At 41.3% G+C, this 16,816-nt stretch overlaps 1 pseudogene; it reads left to right on the plus strand.

The window, feature by feature from the left end:
• Positions 1–596: 596 nt before the first annotated feature.
• Positions 597–1,881, plus strand: LOC101611435 (annotated as a pseudogene).
• The last annotated feature ends 14,935 nt before the right edge of the window (positions 1,882–16,816 follow it).

Here is a 16,816-nt window from a genome sequence, read left to right on the forward strand (position 1 = left end):
TTTTATTTTATTTTTCAAAATTTTTTTTGAGGTAGGGTCTCACTCTAGCTCAAACTGACCTGGACTGGAATTTACTATATAGTCTCAGGGTGGCCTTGAACTCATGGCGATCCTCCTACCTCTGTGTCCCAAGTGCTGGGATTAAAGGCGTGTGCCACCATGCCTGGCTCAAAAATATTTTTTTATTTGCATGTGTGTGTGTGTGCACGTGCATCAGGGCCTTCTTCCTACTGCAAATGAACTTAGATACTTACACTACTTTTGTGAGAACTTTATTACAATAACATGTTGTAAATTGATTCATATTCCAATCAGGCTATGTCCCTTCTTTCCTGCCCCCATTCTACTGAAGGCCCTTCTCAGTGGGGTTATTGATAATCACTGTAGGGTCATGAATGCCCTTCTGTGGTGGGGGGGATAATGCTTTAGAGTATACCTTTCCACCCTGTGGCTCTTACATTCTTCCCACCTTCCCTTTTGCAATGGTCCCTGAGCCTGGGAGGGCGTGTTATAAGTCTCCAGTAGCCTCTGATTTTCTGCTTTGAGTCTCCTCAGTGTCTACCATCATCTCCCTGGAGTTGCTTCTTAGACTAGCCATGGCAGCAGCACTCATGTTTAAACTGCCATTTCTTCTGCAGTGTTTCCTGGGTGCTGGCAGGTAAGATAGAGATGGTGCATCTTGTGCTAGGCAGTCAGGTGTCTTTTCTTGTCATTCAGATGATCTTGAGTTTCATCAGTATTTGCTGACATCTGTAAAAGTCGGGTAGCCGTGCTGCTGCGGCTGTGGAGCTCCGGCCGCGGGTGGCGTGTGCGGGTGGCCGCCTCGGGCAGCCTGCGGCCAGGAGCGCCGCCAAGGCCCTGCACCGCGCGGAGGAGCGCCGCCAGCCCCGCTCGCTGGACTTCCGCGTCTTCTTCAAGAATGTAGCTGGTCACTACATTTCCCCTTCCACGATATTCCTCTGAATGTGGACTCTAAAGAGGAAGGTGGTGTTCCCACAAAGAAAGCACAAAAGGATGAAGATGAGAATTTGTTTCATATGGTTGTGGAAATACCTCGGTGGACAAATGCCACTGAGGAGCCACTGAACCCCATTAAACAAGATGTAAAACATGGACAGCTGCGCTACATGGCCAACGTCTTCCCTCACAAGGGTTACATATGGAATTATGGGGCCCTCCCTCAGACGTGGGAAGATCCCCATCAAAAAGATAAGGACACAAACTGCTGTGGAGATAATGATCCTATTGATGTTTGTGAAATAGGCTCAAAGGTTCTTTCTTGTGGAGAGGTGATTCATGTGAAGATCCTTGGGATTCTGGCTCTTATTGATGAGGGGGAAACACATTGGAAATTAATTGTTATTAATGTAAATGATCCTGAAGCTGAAAGGTTTAATGATATTGATGATGTTAAGAAGCTCAAACCAGGTTACCTAGAAGCTACCGTGAATTGGTTGAGACTTTATAAGGTACCAGAAGGAAAGCCAGAGAACAAGTTTGCTTTTAATGGAGAATTCAAAAACAAGGCTTTTGCTCTTAAAGTTATTAAATCTGCTCATGAATGTTGGAAAGCCATGATGATGAAGAAATGCGATAGTGGGTCTATAAACTGCACAAATGTGCAGGTGTGTGATAGCCCTTTCCATTGTACCCCAGAGGAGGCAAAATCATTCATTGAATTGGTCCCAAGATCTTCACCAAGTAAAGAAAGCAGTATAGAAGTTTCAACAGAGCAAATGTGGTACTTCCTTGAGAAATGACTGGGACACTGGTGGAAATTCTGCTGTCAAGATGCCAACTTCTGAGAAACCTGGGACTATTTTTTGTTTTGTGCTTGAGAGACACAGACAGCATCTTCTGACTGCCTGTTGAGGCATCATTATTTCCATACTTCTTAAATAAATACTTTGTAAAATAATCTTGATATTTTTGAATTTGTCTCCTCTGAGTGTTTATTGCTATAAGAAAAAAGACTTTGTTTAATTTCCTAGCCGAAATTTGAAAGTATTACTTTGGCCAATTCTAATTTTAATTAAAGCTGAAGGAATCTAATGATTTTATTAGCCTTTATGTCTATTTGTTGCATTTCAATATTACAAATTTGATAATAAAATTTTTACAAAAAAAAAGTCAGGTAGCATGGATCAAAGGGGATAAATTTTTATCACCCAGCAGCTAGCAAGCAAGGAGTTGACGTCCATCTGATTGACAATCTCTCAATGTGCTATGGTCAGCCTCAGTCTCTTGAGTGCTGGAATTACATGCATGTATCACCACACTTGGCTACCACTATGCTTCTTTAAGCAATTAATCTCTTTCTTTCTTTCTTTCTTTCTTTCTTTTTTTCTTTTTTTTTTTGAGATATTGTCTCACTCTAGCCCAGGTTGACCTGGCACTTACTCTGTAGTCCCAGGTTGGCCTCAAATTCATAGCAATTCTCCTATCTCTGCCTCCTGAATTCTGGGATTAAAGGTGTGTGTCACCATACTTGGCTTTTAACCTACTTTTGAAAATAAAATCTGATTTTCTTTTTAAAAAAAGATTTATCCATTTATGAGAGAGAGAGAGCAAGAGCGCACCAGAGCATCCTGCCACTGCAAAGGAATTCCAGATACATGACCCACTTTGTGCATATGACTTTATATGGGCATTGGAGATTCAAACCTGGGTTGTCAGGCTTTGCAAGCAAGTACCATTGAGCCATTTCTCTAGCCCTAGAATCTGATTTTCTTGATTTTTTTTCTTTAAATCTGATTTTCAAGTGGTAAGCAATATACAATTATCCACAGGATATTAGCAACAGGAAAAAAAAAACCTGAGAGTTTTCAAAGCAAACTTATTTTAGAAATAAGTAAACCTAGGAAGGCCCATGGAGGGGTAAAGCCAAGCCTGTGTTGAGGAGCTGATATTTGGGTTATATGAAAGGAATTATATTTTTGGTGAGAGAAGAGAAAATGCCTTCTTTCCCAAAGAATGACATGTGTGAATCCTTCAGACTGTGATTCTAGTATTAAAGAATGATGCCACAAGGAAATTGTTTTTTTGAAGTAGGATTTTACTATAGCTCAGGCTGACCTGGAATTCACTATGTGGCTCACGGTGGCCTTGAACTCACTATGATTTTCCTACCCCTGTCTCCCAAGTGCTGGGATTAAAGGCATGCACCACCATGCCCAGCTAAGGAAATTATATTTTGAAAAAAATCTCAACACTATTTTTTTTTTTGAGGTATGGTCTCACTCTAGCCCAGGCTGACCTAGAACTCACTCTGTAGTCTCAGGCTGGCCTTGAACCCATAGGAACCCTCCAACCTTTGCGTCCTGAATGCTGGGATTAGACAGGCCCATATCATGCCTGGCTTCAATACTAATTTTAAAGCACATTTAAATGAGTAAAATCCCAAATTAAAACTTACAAATGTGTTCTATCTTATCAGATTTAGTGTGTAAGGAAAAAGCAATGTTAAGCCAGTAAAATGCGAGGGGAGTTTTTTTTAGGGGGTGTAGCAGTCAGATTTACATTATTGGGATGAACTTCCAAACCAGATATAGGTTATGGGAGGAACAGGGTTTATTGAAGCTTATATATCTAGGGGAAGTTCCTTACTGGTGGAAGGAGCTGGCCCCTTTCATAGGTCCACACAAAGAGAAATACCACCAGTAGCACCATAATTATGCATACTCCAGGAACCCCAGAACTCAAGCACGCTGCATCATTTTAGGCTGGAATTCAGATCCACCCCAACTTAGAGCTAGATCCTAGGATCTGCCCACAGTGACACCTCCTCCACCAGCAGAGGAATTACAAACTTTTTTAAAAATATACATTTTTTTTGTTAATTTTTATTTACTTGAGAGTGACAGAGAGAGAGAGAGAGAGAGAGGGAGAGGGAGGGAGGGAGGGAGGGAGGGAGAGAGGGAGGGAGGGAATGGGCGCATCAGGGCCTCCAGCCACTGCAAATGAACTCCAGATGCATGCACCAACTTGTGCATCTGGCTTACATGGGTACTGGGGAATTAAGCCTTGTAGGCTTCACAGGCAAGCATTTAACTGCTAAACCATCTCTCCAGTCCTGAGTTACAAGCTTTTTAAAACTCCTGAATCTATTGGGGGACATCCATTCAGACTACCACAAGGGGTTAACAAGGTTTATTTATGATTATAATAGCACAATAAGGAGTTCCAGTTAAGATGGCAGTGTAGGAACCATGCCAAAGCAGCCTAGGGGAGAAAAAGCAAAAAATTAAATTAAAAAACAGCAAAATACACTCTTCTACTAAAAGGTGAAATTATCAACCACAGCAGAGAAGCAGGAGAGACCCAAAGTGTCGAGAGACCACTGAAGCAGGCAGAAGCGCTCCAGCAGCAGCAGCAGCAGGTTCTTGCAGGTGCAGCTGCCAGGCTTGGCCTGAGCCATAGGAAAAGCCAGGTGAGGGGATTTTCCACTCACACCAGCCTCCTTGGAAACTCAACAAAAGTGAAAGGGAGGATAGCAGGGACCAGCAGAGTGGCTCATGAGGAAGAGGATCGTGAGGACCACCACAAGTATAGACAATAAAACCATGATAATTATTTCCTTCCACTCTCATTTTTCCCCTCTCAAATCCACCCTCCATTGAATCCCCTCCCCTTTTCAATTAGTCTCTTTTGTCTTGATGACATCATCTTTTCCTCCCATTATGAAGATATTGTGTAGATAGTGTCAGGCACTGTGAGGTCATGAATATCAAAGCCATTATGTGTCTGGAAGATTGAATTGTAATCAGTCCTACCCTTCCTTTGGCTCTTAACATTCTTCTCTAGATATTGTAATTATTATTATTATTATTTTTGAGGTAGGGTTTCACTCTAGCTCAGGCTGACCTGGAATTTACTATGTAGTCTCAGGGTGGCCTTGAACTCATGGCAACCCTCCTACCTCTGCCTCCCCAGTGTTGGGATTAAAGGTGTGCACCACCATGCCCAGCTCTTATCGTGATTATTTGGACCATGTGGTGCATACTTGGTTCCCATTACCAATTATGAGTTCTCTCCCACTAAGCGGGCCTCATATCCAATCAAAGGCAATTGGTTACCCACAAAGGCTGCATACCAACCACTATTACACAAGTCTGTACTTCTTTTTTTTTTAACACTAAAATTGAGAAATTTTTCTTTTAAGTGTTCACAAGTTTATATTTTTAGGTTGATAAAGATTCTTGTGTGTTTTCTAACTACACAGACAAAACAGTTTTGGAGGTTTACATACATGTCTTAGCACACTTATATTAGGTAGGTAAGTTACATTTAAAAAATTGGTCTCGGTAAAAGATCTTCCCAGAGAGCTTTTACAAATAGCAGGCAGAAGAAACTATATTTTTATGTTTACAGTGTTTAAAATGCTGATTCTCCCATTTCATAATGGCCTCAACCATCCCCCTACTGAACACAAAATTTTGTTCTGTACAGTGCACCCCAAATTTAAGTACCCAATATCATAAAATTCAGGGCTAGGAAACATCTTTTAAAGTGTGTTTATCCCTATACATTTTAAACATTCTTGTACTGCTCAGCTTCACTTGAAAGCAAGGAGACAGCAGGAAGGAAAACAAAACAAAATAAGAAACAACTTTAATTCCTAAAGTGACTAAGTAAACACCTGTTAGTTCTACATGTGTAGGTTAGGTACCATCATTAAGTTTAAGGATCTGGGTGACTGAAGGGCACAAAAACAGTGTCTAGTTCTTCAGATTAAAAAAAATTCTTTTGAAGAGTGAAAACAGCACAGCCCCACTAACAGCATCTGCTACACTAAGGTGTGTCTTACTTAAGTCAAAGTGACAAAAACAGCACTTTGTTAGATGAAAATAGAAAGGGTGTTTACTAAGGGAGGGGAGAAAAGTATACTAACAAAATTCCTAATACAGCTGTTTTATGTACTTCTTGTCTAACTGGTAGATTACATAGCTTTCAGGGTCTCCTGCTTGTTCATGCTGTTGATGACCACTGTCTCACCATAGCTCCTATAGCACTTTCCAGTGCCATGAGGGTTTGCCAGGCCAGAACTGGGTCTCCTCTCAGTTCCCACATAGTCGCTCAGTGTGAGATGGCAGCCTATAGTGTCTTCAGCAATAGGGTCTTACCTTTTAACTCTGTCTAGTAACCAAGAGCTTGGGAAAGGCCTGCATTTTTTGGGAAATCACACAGACCACCTGGCCCACTGCTCGCTGTTGGGTTAACCCAGATCTGGCCTTGAGATCCATAAGCCAGAAACCATGGTTTAAGCCTTACGCTTTCTTCACCTTCTTCGCCTTCTACTGGCCATTACAATCTGGCCCATCTACCTCCCTTAATAGGGGGTTCCATCTCATGGTTTCCAGGAGGAAGGGTCCTATTGTGCTAACTGTTTTAGCCTTTTTGTTTTGTGTAGTTTCTTTCCCTCTACTGATTTGTCTGATAAACCCTCCTCTCCTCCCACTCTGCTTCCTCTTTTGCCTAGTCTCATTCTGGTTACATGCACGCAGTTCTAATTTTTACTTCCTTTTAGACTCCTTTTCCACTGGTCCAGTTTAGAAGCCACATGTGAGAGAAAACATGTGACATTTGTCTTTCTTATTCTCTGTGACCTCACTTATGATGATATTTTCCAAAACTATTCATTTTCTTGCAAATATAATTATTTTTACTTTTGTTGCTGCTGAGTAAAATTGCATTGTGTAAATGTACCACATCTTCATTATCCATTTATTAGTTGATGGGCATCTGGTTGATGTCGATTCCTATCTATTGTGAATACAGTGGTGACAAATATGGTTGAGAAAGTATCTCTGATGTAGAGTGGAGTCTTTAAATAGATATTGAGCCCAGGCCCAGACAGCCAAATGTTGCATGTTCTCTCTCTTATGTGGATCCTAGAAACAAATTTTTGGACTTCTGTGTGAGTAGGAAGAAAACTCAGTAGCAGAGACCAGTAAGCTAGAAAGGAGATATAAAGGGAATAGAAAGGAAGAGAGGTATATATATATTGTTTAGTTATGTGAGAGGAGAGAGAGAGAGGGGCAGAGCCAGACAGAGAAAGAATGGGTACTCCAGGGCCTCCTAGCCATTGCAAGTGAACTCCAGAGGCATGTGCCACCTTGTGCATCTGGCTTTGCTGGCAAATGCCTTAACTGTTAAGCCATCTCTCCAGACCCTCTTTCCCATTTTTTGAGTGGAATGTTTGATTTTTATTGCTTAAATTCTTGAGTCCTTTGTAGATTCTAGATATTAGACCTTTGTCAGAGGTATAGCTGATGAAGATTTTCTCCCACTGTGTGGGTTGTCTATTGGCTCTGTTTATGCAATAGCTTTTTAGCTTCATGAAATCCCACTGTTTGAGTGTTTGCTTTATTGTGTGTGCTGCTGGAGTCCTATTCTGGAAGTCTTTCCCCACTTTTATATCTTGGAGTGTTCCCCATATTTTTTTTCCACAATTGTTTTAGAGTTTCAGGTCTTATATTGAGGACCTTAATATATTTGGAGTTGATTTTGTAAATATTTATATTTTATTTTACTTATTTATTTGTTTGAGAGAAAGAGGAAGGGGGGAGAGGGAAAGAATGGGTGCACCTGGGCCTCCTGCCACTGCAAATGAACTTCAGATGCATGTGCCACCTTGTACATCTGGCTTTACATGGGTAGTAGGAAATTGAATCCGTGTCTTTTAGCTTTGCAGGAAAGCATCTTAACTGCTGAGTCATCTCTCCATCCCCATGCTGTTTTTTATTACTATGGATCTGTAGTATAATCTGAAGTCAGGTATGGTCATACCTCTTGAAGTTTCTTTCCTGAGGATAGTTTTGAATGTCTGAGGTCCTTCTGTAATTCCATATGAATTTTTTTTTTTTTTTTTTTTTTTGGTTTTTTGAGGTAGGGTCTCACTCTGGTCCAGGCTGACCTGGAATCAACTCTGTAGTCTCAGGGTGGCCTTGACCTCACGGCGATCCTCCTACCTCTGCCTCCCGAGTGCTGGGATTAAAGACGTGCACCACCACGCCCTGCTCCATATGAATTTTGAGACTATTTTTTCTATCTCTGTGAAGAAAGTTGCTGGAATTTTAATAGGTATTTACATTGAATATGTAAGTTACTTTTGGTAGAATGGCCATTTTTACAATGTTGATTCTTCCAATCCATGAGCATGGGAGGTATTTCCATCTTCTTGTATCCTCCTTGATTTCTTTCTCCAGTGTTTTTATACTTTCTTTTTTTTTTTAATTTTTTGTTTATTTTTATTTATTTATTTGAGAGCAACAGACAGAGAGAGAAAGAGGTACAGAGAGAGAGGAGAGTGGGCGCGCCAGGGCTTCTAGCTATTGCAAACGAACTCCAGACACATGCACCCCCTTGTGCATCTGGCTAACGTGGGTCCTGGGGTGTCAAGCCGTGAACCAGGGTCCTTAGGCTTCATAGGCAAGCACTTAACCGCTAAGCCATCTCTCCAGTCCTTATATTTTCTTTGTATAAGTCTTTCACTTCCTACTTAGTGAAATTCATGATATTTGTATTTTTTGTGGCTATTGAAAACAGGATAGCCTTGCCAATCTCTTTGTTTAGCATATAGGAAGGCTATTGAGTTTTGTGTGTTGATTTTGTATCCTGCCATTTTGATGAAACAGTTTATCTCCTTTAGAAGCTTTTTGGTGGAGTCTTTTGGATGACTTATATATAAAATCAGGTCATCTGCAAATAGGGCTAGTTTGACTTCTTCCTTTCCAATTTGTATCCTTTTTATTTCTTTCTCTTGTCTTATCGCTGTGGCTAGAAGCTCTAGTAATATGTTGAAGAGCAGTGGTGAGTGTGGGTATCTTTGTTTTGTTACTGATCTCAGTGGGAACTTTTTGAGTTTTTCTCTATTTAGTATGATTTGAGCCTTAGGTGCTTTATATATAGCCTTTATTATGTTAATATATGATCTGTCCATACATAGTCTCTTCAGTATTTTGATCATGAAATGATGCTGTATTTTGTTAAAGGCTTTCTCTGCATCTATTAAATAATTATGTAGTACTTGTGTTTCAGTTTATTTATGTGATATATTATGTTTATTGATTTCTGTATTGTTAGGTTGGACCAGATCCCAAGATGAAATCACTGTGGATGACAAAATGGTGGTGAGATGAGAAGTGACCTTATAGAAAATACAAGAACCAAGCTAACTACATTCCTCAGAAACCACCCCACCCATTGTTTCTTCTTACCCCTAAGCCACAGTTTCCTGTTTACCTTATCACAAGAAGCCACCTAACATCTGATTTAGTGACACACCCAAACTACCTGACCATAATCTTGTGATTAATAGGAAAATTCCCTTGAAGAAACTCCCCCACCTAATTTGACAAACAAGCCCCCCTATTCTCCTATCCCCCACCCAGCAGAAAGGCCTAATAAACCTAGCCTTTGCAAACCCAAAGGTGCTGTGCTCTTCTCTCACAAGACAGCTGGGTAGCTCATGTCTTTTCTGAATAAAACTTTTACTTTGCTTCAGTGGCCTTGCATGGTCTGGTCATTCACAAACCATACATGTATGTTGAACCATCCTTGCATCCCTGGAATGAAGCCTACTTGATCAAGGTGCTTTTGATGTGTTCTTGAATTCAGTTTACAAGGATTTTACTGATACTTTTCCTGAGTAGGTTAATCAGAAATATTGGTCTATAATTTCCTTTCTTATGTCTCTGTTTTGATTTCAGATTAATGCTGGCTTCATAGGAGTTTGGAATCATTTCTTTTTTACCAGTTATGTGAAAAAACTTGAGAAAAAGTGGTTTCAGTTGTCTGATGAAGGCTTGGTAGAATTCAGCTGAGAATCTACCAGGTCCTAGACACTTTTTGTTGGGAAGTTTTGTTCCCCCCCACCACCCAAGGTAGGGTCTCTAGAAAATTTGAATTCACCATGAAGTCTCAGTGGCCTCAAATTCATGGCGATCCTCCTACCTCTTCCTCTTAAATTCTGGGATTAAAGTATGTGCCACCATATCCAGTTTGGAAGTTTTTGATTACATGTTCAATCTCATTGGAAGTGATAGGTTTGCTTAGGAAGTTTATCTGCTCTGAGTTTAGTTCTGGTAGGTGGTATATGTCTAGAAATTGATCCATTCCTTCCAGGTTATCCTTTTTTTTTTTTTTGGAATAAAGATGTTGGAAATATGTCCTGATGATTCTTCCAATTTCATTGTTGTCAGTTGTTACCTCTTCATTTTCATTTCTTTTCTTTTAAATTTATTTATTTGAGAGCAACAGACAGAGAGAGAAAGAGGCAAATAGAGAGAGAGAAGGGGTACGCCAGGGCCTTCAGCCACTGCAAACGAACTCCAGACACAAGTGCCCCCTTGTGCATCTGGCTAACATGGGTCCTGGGGAATCGAGCCTTAAACCGGGGTCCTTAGGTTTCACAGGCAAGCACTTAACTGCTAAGCCATCTCTCCAGCCCATCATTTTCATTTCTGAGTGCGTTAACTTGACACTTCTCTATTTTTTTTTCTTTTAAATATTTTATTGGGTTTTTTTTCTTTTAGAGAGAACAAGACAGAGAGAGGGGGGAGAGAGTGAGAGGGAGAATTGGTACACTAGGGCCTCAGCCACTGAAATCAAACTCCAGATGCTTGCACCTCCTAGTGGGTATGTGCAGCCTTGCACTTGCCTCACCTTTGTGCATCTGGCTTACATGGGATCTGGAGTGTCTAACATGGGTACTTAGGGTTCTCAGACAAGTGCCTTAACCACTAAGCCATCTCTCCAGCCCTCTATTTTTATTTTGATCAAACTAGAGGTTTACTGATGTTTATTTTTTCAAAGAACCAGCTCTTGAGACTTCCGGCCAAGATGGCGACCTCCTAGCTGCACTCCAGATACCAAGGGGAAAAAAAAGGCAAGTATTCAAGGGCAATTAGGATCTTTTTGCAAGAGGGAGGGCACAGATTGGGTAAAAACAGGGAAGCACACACCCCCGTGCCCCGCGCCCCCCGCGCCCCGCCGCATCCTGCCACCACCTGGCGTGCCCAGCGCCCCGGCGGCCCCGCACGCCCTGTGCCCCCCCGCGCGCCCTGCAACCCCCGTATGCCTCATGGCCCCCGCCCCGCTGCGCCCTCCCCCGCGCCCCCTGCGCCCCGCCACACCCCGCACACCCCGCACACCCCACCATGCGCGCCCTGTGCCCTGGCATGCTCCGTGCCCCCCCGCATGCCCCGCGCCCCCCACATGCCCCCTGCGCACCCCACAAGGCTGTGCTCTGATCGGGCACCCACCAGCCACGCCTGCCAGCCTGCTGCACTGAAGCTGCGACCTCCTACATCTGCCCTTGTTCACTGATCCTGCGAGTTAACCAGCCACTTGGTGCTTGGTTTTCAGGCCCGCGGGGGCCACCTCTGCCATGAGTAGGTGGCTGCCAGATCCCCTGCTGCTGTACTCACATCACTTGCCACTGGTCAGCCTCTGCTGTGTCCTGATCCCGTACCCCCATCAGCTGCCTCTGCACTACAATTGCACGTGCAGCAGGCCCAGTCCCACAGCAAGGGCCACACAAGTGCACACTGAGTCACTAGCGCCAGCGCAGGTGCCATCCCCTACCTGTACATCACCACCCATCCCCCACTCCCCTGAGGCGGGAGAGCGCAGACTGTTTGCAGGTCCCAGTGTTCCCAGCCAGAGTTTGGGCAGCTTCAGGGCTTGCTACCTCAGTCCCCTTAGAAGCTCAGAGGAAGGCAGCTTAGGTGCATTACTGGGTGAGAATTCAGGCAACTTTGGCACCCTGTCAGGCTATAGATAGGCGGCTTTGGCAAGAGAGAGCAAAAACCCAGGCTGCTTGCAACTGCCCCAGGCTGCCTTGGATTCTCATTAAGCTAGATCCCAGGCTGCTCCACCCACCTACCTGCCCATACACTGACATGGGTAGACCACAGTGCAAAAGAAATAACGTGAAAAATAAAATGCAAGAAAATCCAGACAGATCACCCAGTCCAACAAGGATTACATCTAACCAAAACATAGAAGAGTGTTTAGGATCAGAACATCAAGTGGAAGCAATGAACAATGCAACCCTGACCAACCTACTGCTAGAACTGGCAGGAAAGCTACAAAGGACAGATGATCATGTGGATGCTACCATCACTAAGCTAGAGCAATATGATAAGACACTGGAAGGAATTCAAAGAGAGCTACGAGAGTTGAGGGAGAGTGAAAAAAAAGAGGACCTTAAAAATCAGCTGGCCACACTAAATGAAAACATAAAGAAATGCAAGGATGATTTCCAAGAATCATCAAGAAAATCAGAAAATGAGATGAAAAGGGTGCTGGACAAAGCAATGGAAGTGATACATAGGAAAGTAGTAGAAAATGCAAACTTAATTGAACAAGTCCAAAACTCGCTAGAGGCTCTCAAGAATAGAGTCAGCAAAGTGGAAGATAGAAATTCTGATCTGGAAGACAGGATGGAAGAAACAGTTTGAGAGTCCAAAAATTTCAGTAAGTTCAAAAGTTCCTGTGAATAGAACATGAGAGAATTATGGGATACACTTAAACGTCTTAATATCAGAATCATTGGAATACCAGAAGTCCAAAGGCATGGAGAACTTATTTAACACAATAATTGAAGAAAACTTCTCCAGTCTCTTAAAAGAAAGGCCCATCAAAATACAAGAAGCAAACAGAACTCCTAACTGAATAGACCAAAGGAGAAACTCCCCAAGACATATTATCATTAAGACTCTAAACATTAACACCAAAGAAAAAATCCTAAAAGCAGCTAGGGAAAAACAGCACACCACTTTCAAAGGAAACCCCATCAGAATTACTTCAGACTTCTCAATGGAAACCCTGAAATCTAGAAAGGCCTGGAATGATTCTCTCCAAACTCTAAGAAACTATGGCTTCCAACCCAAACTACTCTACCCGGCAAAAGTCTCCCTTATAATAGATGGTGAAAGGAAAACTTTCCATGACAAAACTCAGCTTTACAATTATATGAACACAAAACCAAACCTACAGAAAGTATTCCAAGAAATTCTCCACAGAGAAGAAACAAATAACCAAACACAAATGCCTACAAGAAGCAGATCACAGCAACCAAACCCAGAGTAGACAGAAAAAAAAAACAAAACTAAATTCCATGGAAATGCCAACACACCTCTACCACCACAACATGACAGGGATCAAATCAAATCTCCACAGTCATCACACTAAATACTAATGGCCTTAATTCACCCATCAAAAGATACAAACTAACAGGGTGGATCAAAAAATTAGACCCCTCAATCTGCTGCCTTCAAGAAACCCACCTTACCACTACAGAAACCTCCTCAGGGTGAAAGGGTGGAAAACAATATTCCAAGCAACTGGGAATAAGAAAGAAGCAGGTGTAGCTATATTAATATCAGATAAAATTGACTTCAAACCAAAAACAATCAAAAGAGACAAAGAAGGCTACTTCTTACATATAAAGGGAACAATTCATCAAGAGGATATTACAATCATAAATCCGTATGCACCAAACACAGGGGCACCACAGTTCATAAAACAAAACCTACTTGACAATAAAACAGAAATAACCACCAACACCATCATAGCTGGGGACTTTAACACACCATTATCAGTAATAGACAGATCATCCAAACAGAAGCTCAACAGGGAAGTAAGAGAGCTCAACAAAACCATAGAACACTTAGACCTAACAGACATCTACAGAACTTTCCATCCCAAATCCACAGACTACACATTCTTCTCAGCAGCCCATGGAACATTCTCTAAAATAGACCATATACTGGGTCACAAAGACAGCCTCCACATATTTAGGAAAATCGACACAATTCCCTGCATGATATCAGATCATAATGCTATATTCCTAGAAATCAACAACAACAACAAAAAAAAAAACCAACAAGAACCCCAACGGCAACTGGAAACTGAATAGCGCACTCTTAAACAATAAATGGATAGTGGATGAAATAAAAAAGGAAATTGCAAAATTCCTGGAATTGAATGACAATGAGAACACATCATACCAAAACTTATGGGACACAATGAAGGCAGTCCTCAGGGGAAAATTCATAGCACTCAATGCCTTCATAAAAAAGACAGAAAAATCCCAAATCAATAGCCAAACCATCCACCTAAAGGCATTGGAAAAACAAGAAAAATCCAACCCAAAGAGCTCCAGAAGGAAAGAAATAATTAAAATCAGAGCAGAAATTAATGAATTGGAAACCAAGGAAACAATTAAGGCAATTGACAAAACAAAGAGCTGGTTCTTTGAAAAAATAAACAAGATTGACAAACCTCTGGCCAATTTGATCAAGCAAAAAAAGGAGAGACTCCAAATTAAAAAAATTCAAAATGAAAAAGGAGAGATCACAACAGACATGAGTGAAATCGGCAGAATTATCAGGACTTATTTCAAAAACCTCTACTCCACAAAACTGGAAAATGTGGAGGAGATGGATAAATTCCTGGATGCATATCATCTACCAAAGCTAAACTCAGAGCAGATTAATCACCTCAATGAACCCATCACACTCACAGAGATTGAAAAAGTAATAAAAAAACCTCCCAAAAAAGAAGAGTCCAGGACCAGATGGATTCCCAGCTGAATTTTATCAAACCTTCATGGAAGAACTCAAACCAATCTTTCTAAAACTGTGCCACACAATTGAAGAACAGGGAAAGCTACCCAACTCCTTCTATGAAGCTAGTATCACCCTAATCCCAAAACCAGGCAGAGATGCCACAAGAAAAGAAAACTACTGGTCTATTTCCCTAATGAACATAGATGCAAAGATCCTCAACAAAATACTCGCAAACCAAATCCAACAACACATCAAAAGCATTATCCACCTTGACCAAGTGGGATTTATCCCAGGAACACAAGGATGGTTCAACATATGAAAATCTGTCAATGTAATACACCACATAAACAAGCTTAAACATAAAAACCACATGATCATTTCGTTAGATGCAGAAAAGGCCTTTGACAAGATACAACATCACTTCATGATCAAAACATTGGAGAGAATCGGCATGGCCGGTTCACATCTTAACATAATAAACGCAATATACAAAGCTCCAAAGGCCCAAATAATACTTAATGGAGAGAGACTGGAGGAATTCCCATTGAGATCAGGAACAAGACAGGGATGTCCTCTCTCACCTCTGCTTTTCAATATAGTTCTGGACGTCCTAGCCCAAGCAATAAGGCAGGAGAAGGAAATAAAAGGGATACAATTTGGAAAGGAAGAAGTTAAGTTAGCTCTATTCACTGATGACATGATTGTATATGTAAGAGACCCGAGAGACTCCATCCCAAAACTCCTGAAGGTGATTAACTCCTATAGCAAAGTAGCAGGATACAAAATCAATGCACAAAAATCGGTAGCATTTCTGTATGCAAATGACAAAGACACAGAAAAAGAAATAAAGGACATAGTCCCATTTTCAATAGCAACAACAACAACAAAAAAAATACCTTGGAATAACGTTAACCATGGAAGTAAAAGATCTATACAACAAAAATATAAAAACTCTCAAAAAAGAATTTGAGGAGGACTTGAAAAAATGGAAAGACCTCCCATGCTCCTGGATAGGCAGAATTAACATTGTCAAGATGACAATCCTACCAAAGGCAATATATAGATTTAACTAAATTCCAATTAAAATCCCTACAGTGTTCTTCACAGAGATAGAAGAAATGATCTCAAATTTCATATGGAAAGGCAGAAGGCCTCACATATCCAATCATATCCTCAGCAAAAGAAATACCTCTGGTGGCATCACCATACCTGATCTAAAGCTATATTACAAAGCCATAGTAATAAAAACAGCATGGTACTGGCATAAAAACAGGAGTATAGACCAATGGAATAGACTTGAGGACCCGGATTTTGGGTCAAGCAACTATAGCTACTTGATATTCGACAAAGGCCCAAACAATATAGACTGGAAAAAAGATAGCATCTTCAACAAATGGTGCTGGACAAATTGGATAACCACATGCAGGAAACTAAAACTTGATCCACACATTTCACCATGCACTATACTCAAATCCAAATGGATCAAAGACCTCAACATAAGACCAGAAACTCGAAAAATACTGGAAGAAAATTTAGAAAGTACTTTCCATGATATAGGAATGGACAAAGACTTCCTGAACAAAACCCCAGTGGCTCAAGTTCTTAAACAGTCACTCAACCATTGGGATCATATGAAGCTGAAGAGTTTCTTTATAGACAACCATATAACAAGCAAAACCAATAGAATACCCACAGAATGGGAGAAAATATTCACAGGTTATCCAACTGATAGAGGCCTTACCTCTAGAATTTACAAAGAACTCAAAAGTCTAAACAATAAGAAGATAAATACCCCACTCACAAAATGGGGCACAGAGTTGAATAGGCAATTCACAGAGGAAGAGATACAAATGGCAAACACACACTTAAGAAAATGTTCATCATCCCTAATCATCAGAGAAATGCAAGTTAGAACAATTATGAGATTCCACCTTACCCCAATAAGGATAGCCAACATCAAAAAGTCAAATGAAAATAAAGGCTGGCAAGGATGTGGAGAAGCAGGGACACTCATTCACTGTTGGTGGGAATGCAGGATGGTACAACCACTTTGGAAAGCAATATGGAGACTCCTGAAAAAGCTGACTATAGAAATCCCAACAGACCCAGTTATTCCCTTACTGGGCATCTACCCTAAAACCTTCAAACCACAGGCCAGAGAGATTTGCTCAACCATGTTTTCAGCGGCTCAATTCGTAATAGCTAAACGCTGGAATCAACCCAGATGTCCATCATTAGAA

Source organism: Jaculus jaculus, chromosome 6 (assembly GCF_020740685.1).
Source record: "Jaculus jaculus isolate mJacJac1 chromosome 6, mJacJac1.mat.Y.cur, whole genome shotgun sequence".
In the NCBI taxonomy this organism is placed as follows: domain Eukaryota; kingdom Metazoa; phylum Chordata; class Mammalia; order Rodentia; family Dipodidae; genus Jaculus; species Jaculus jaculus.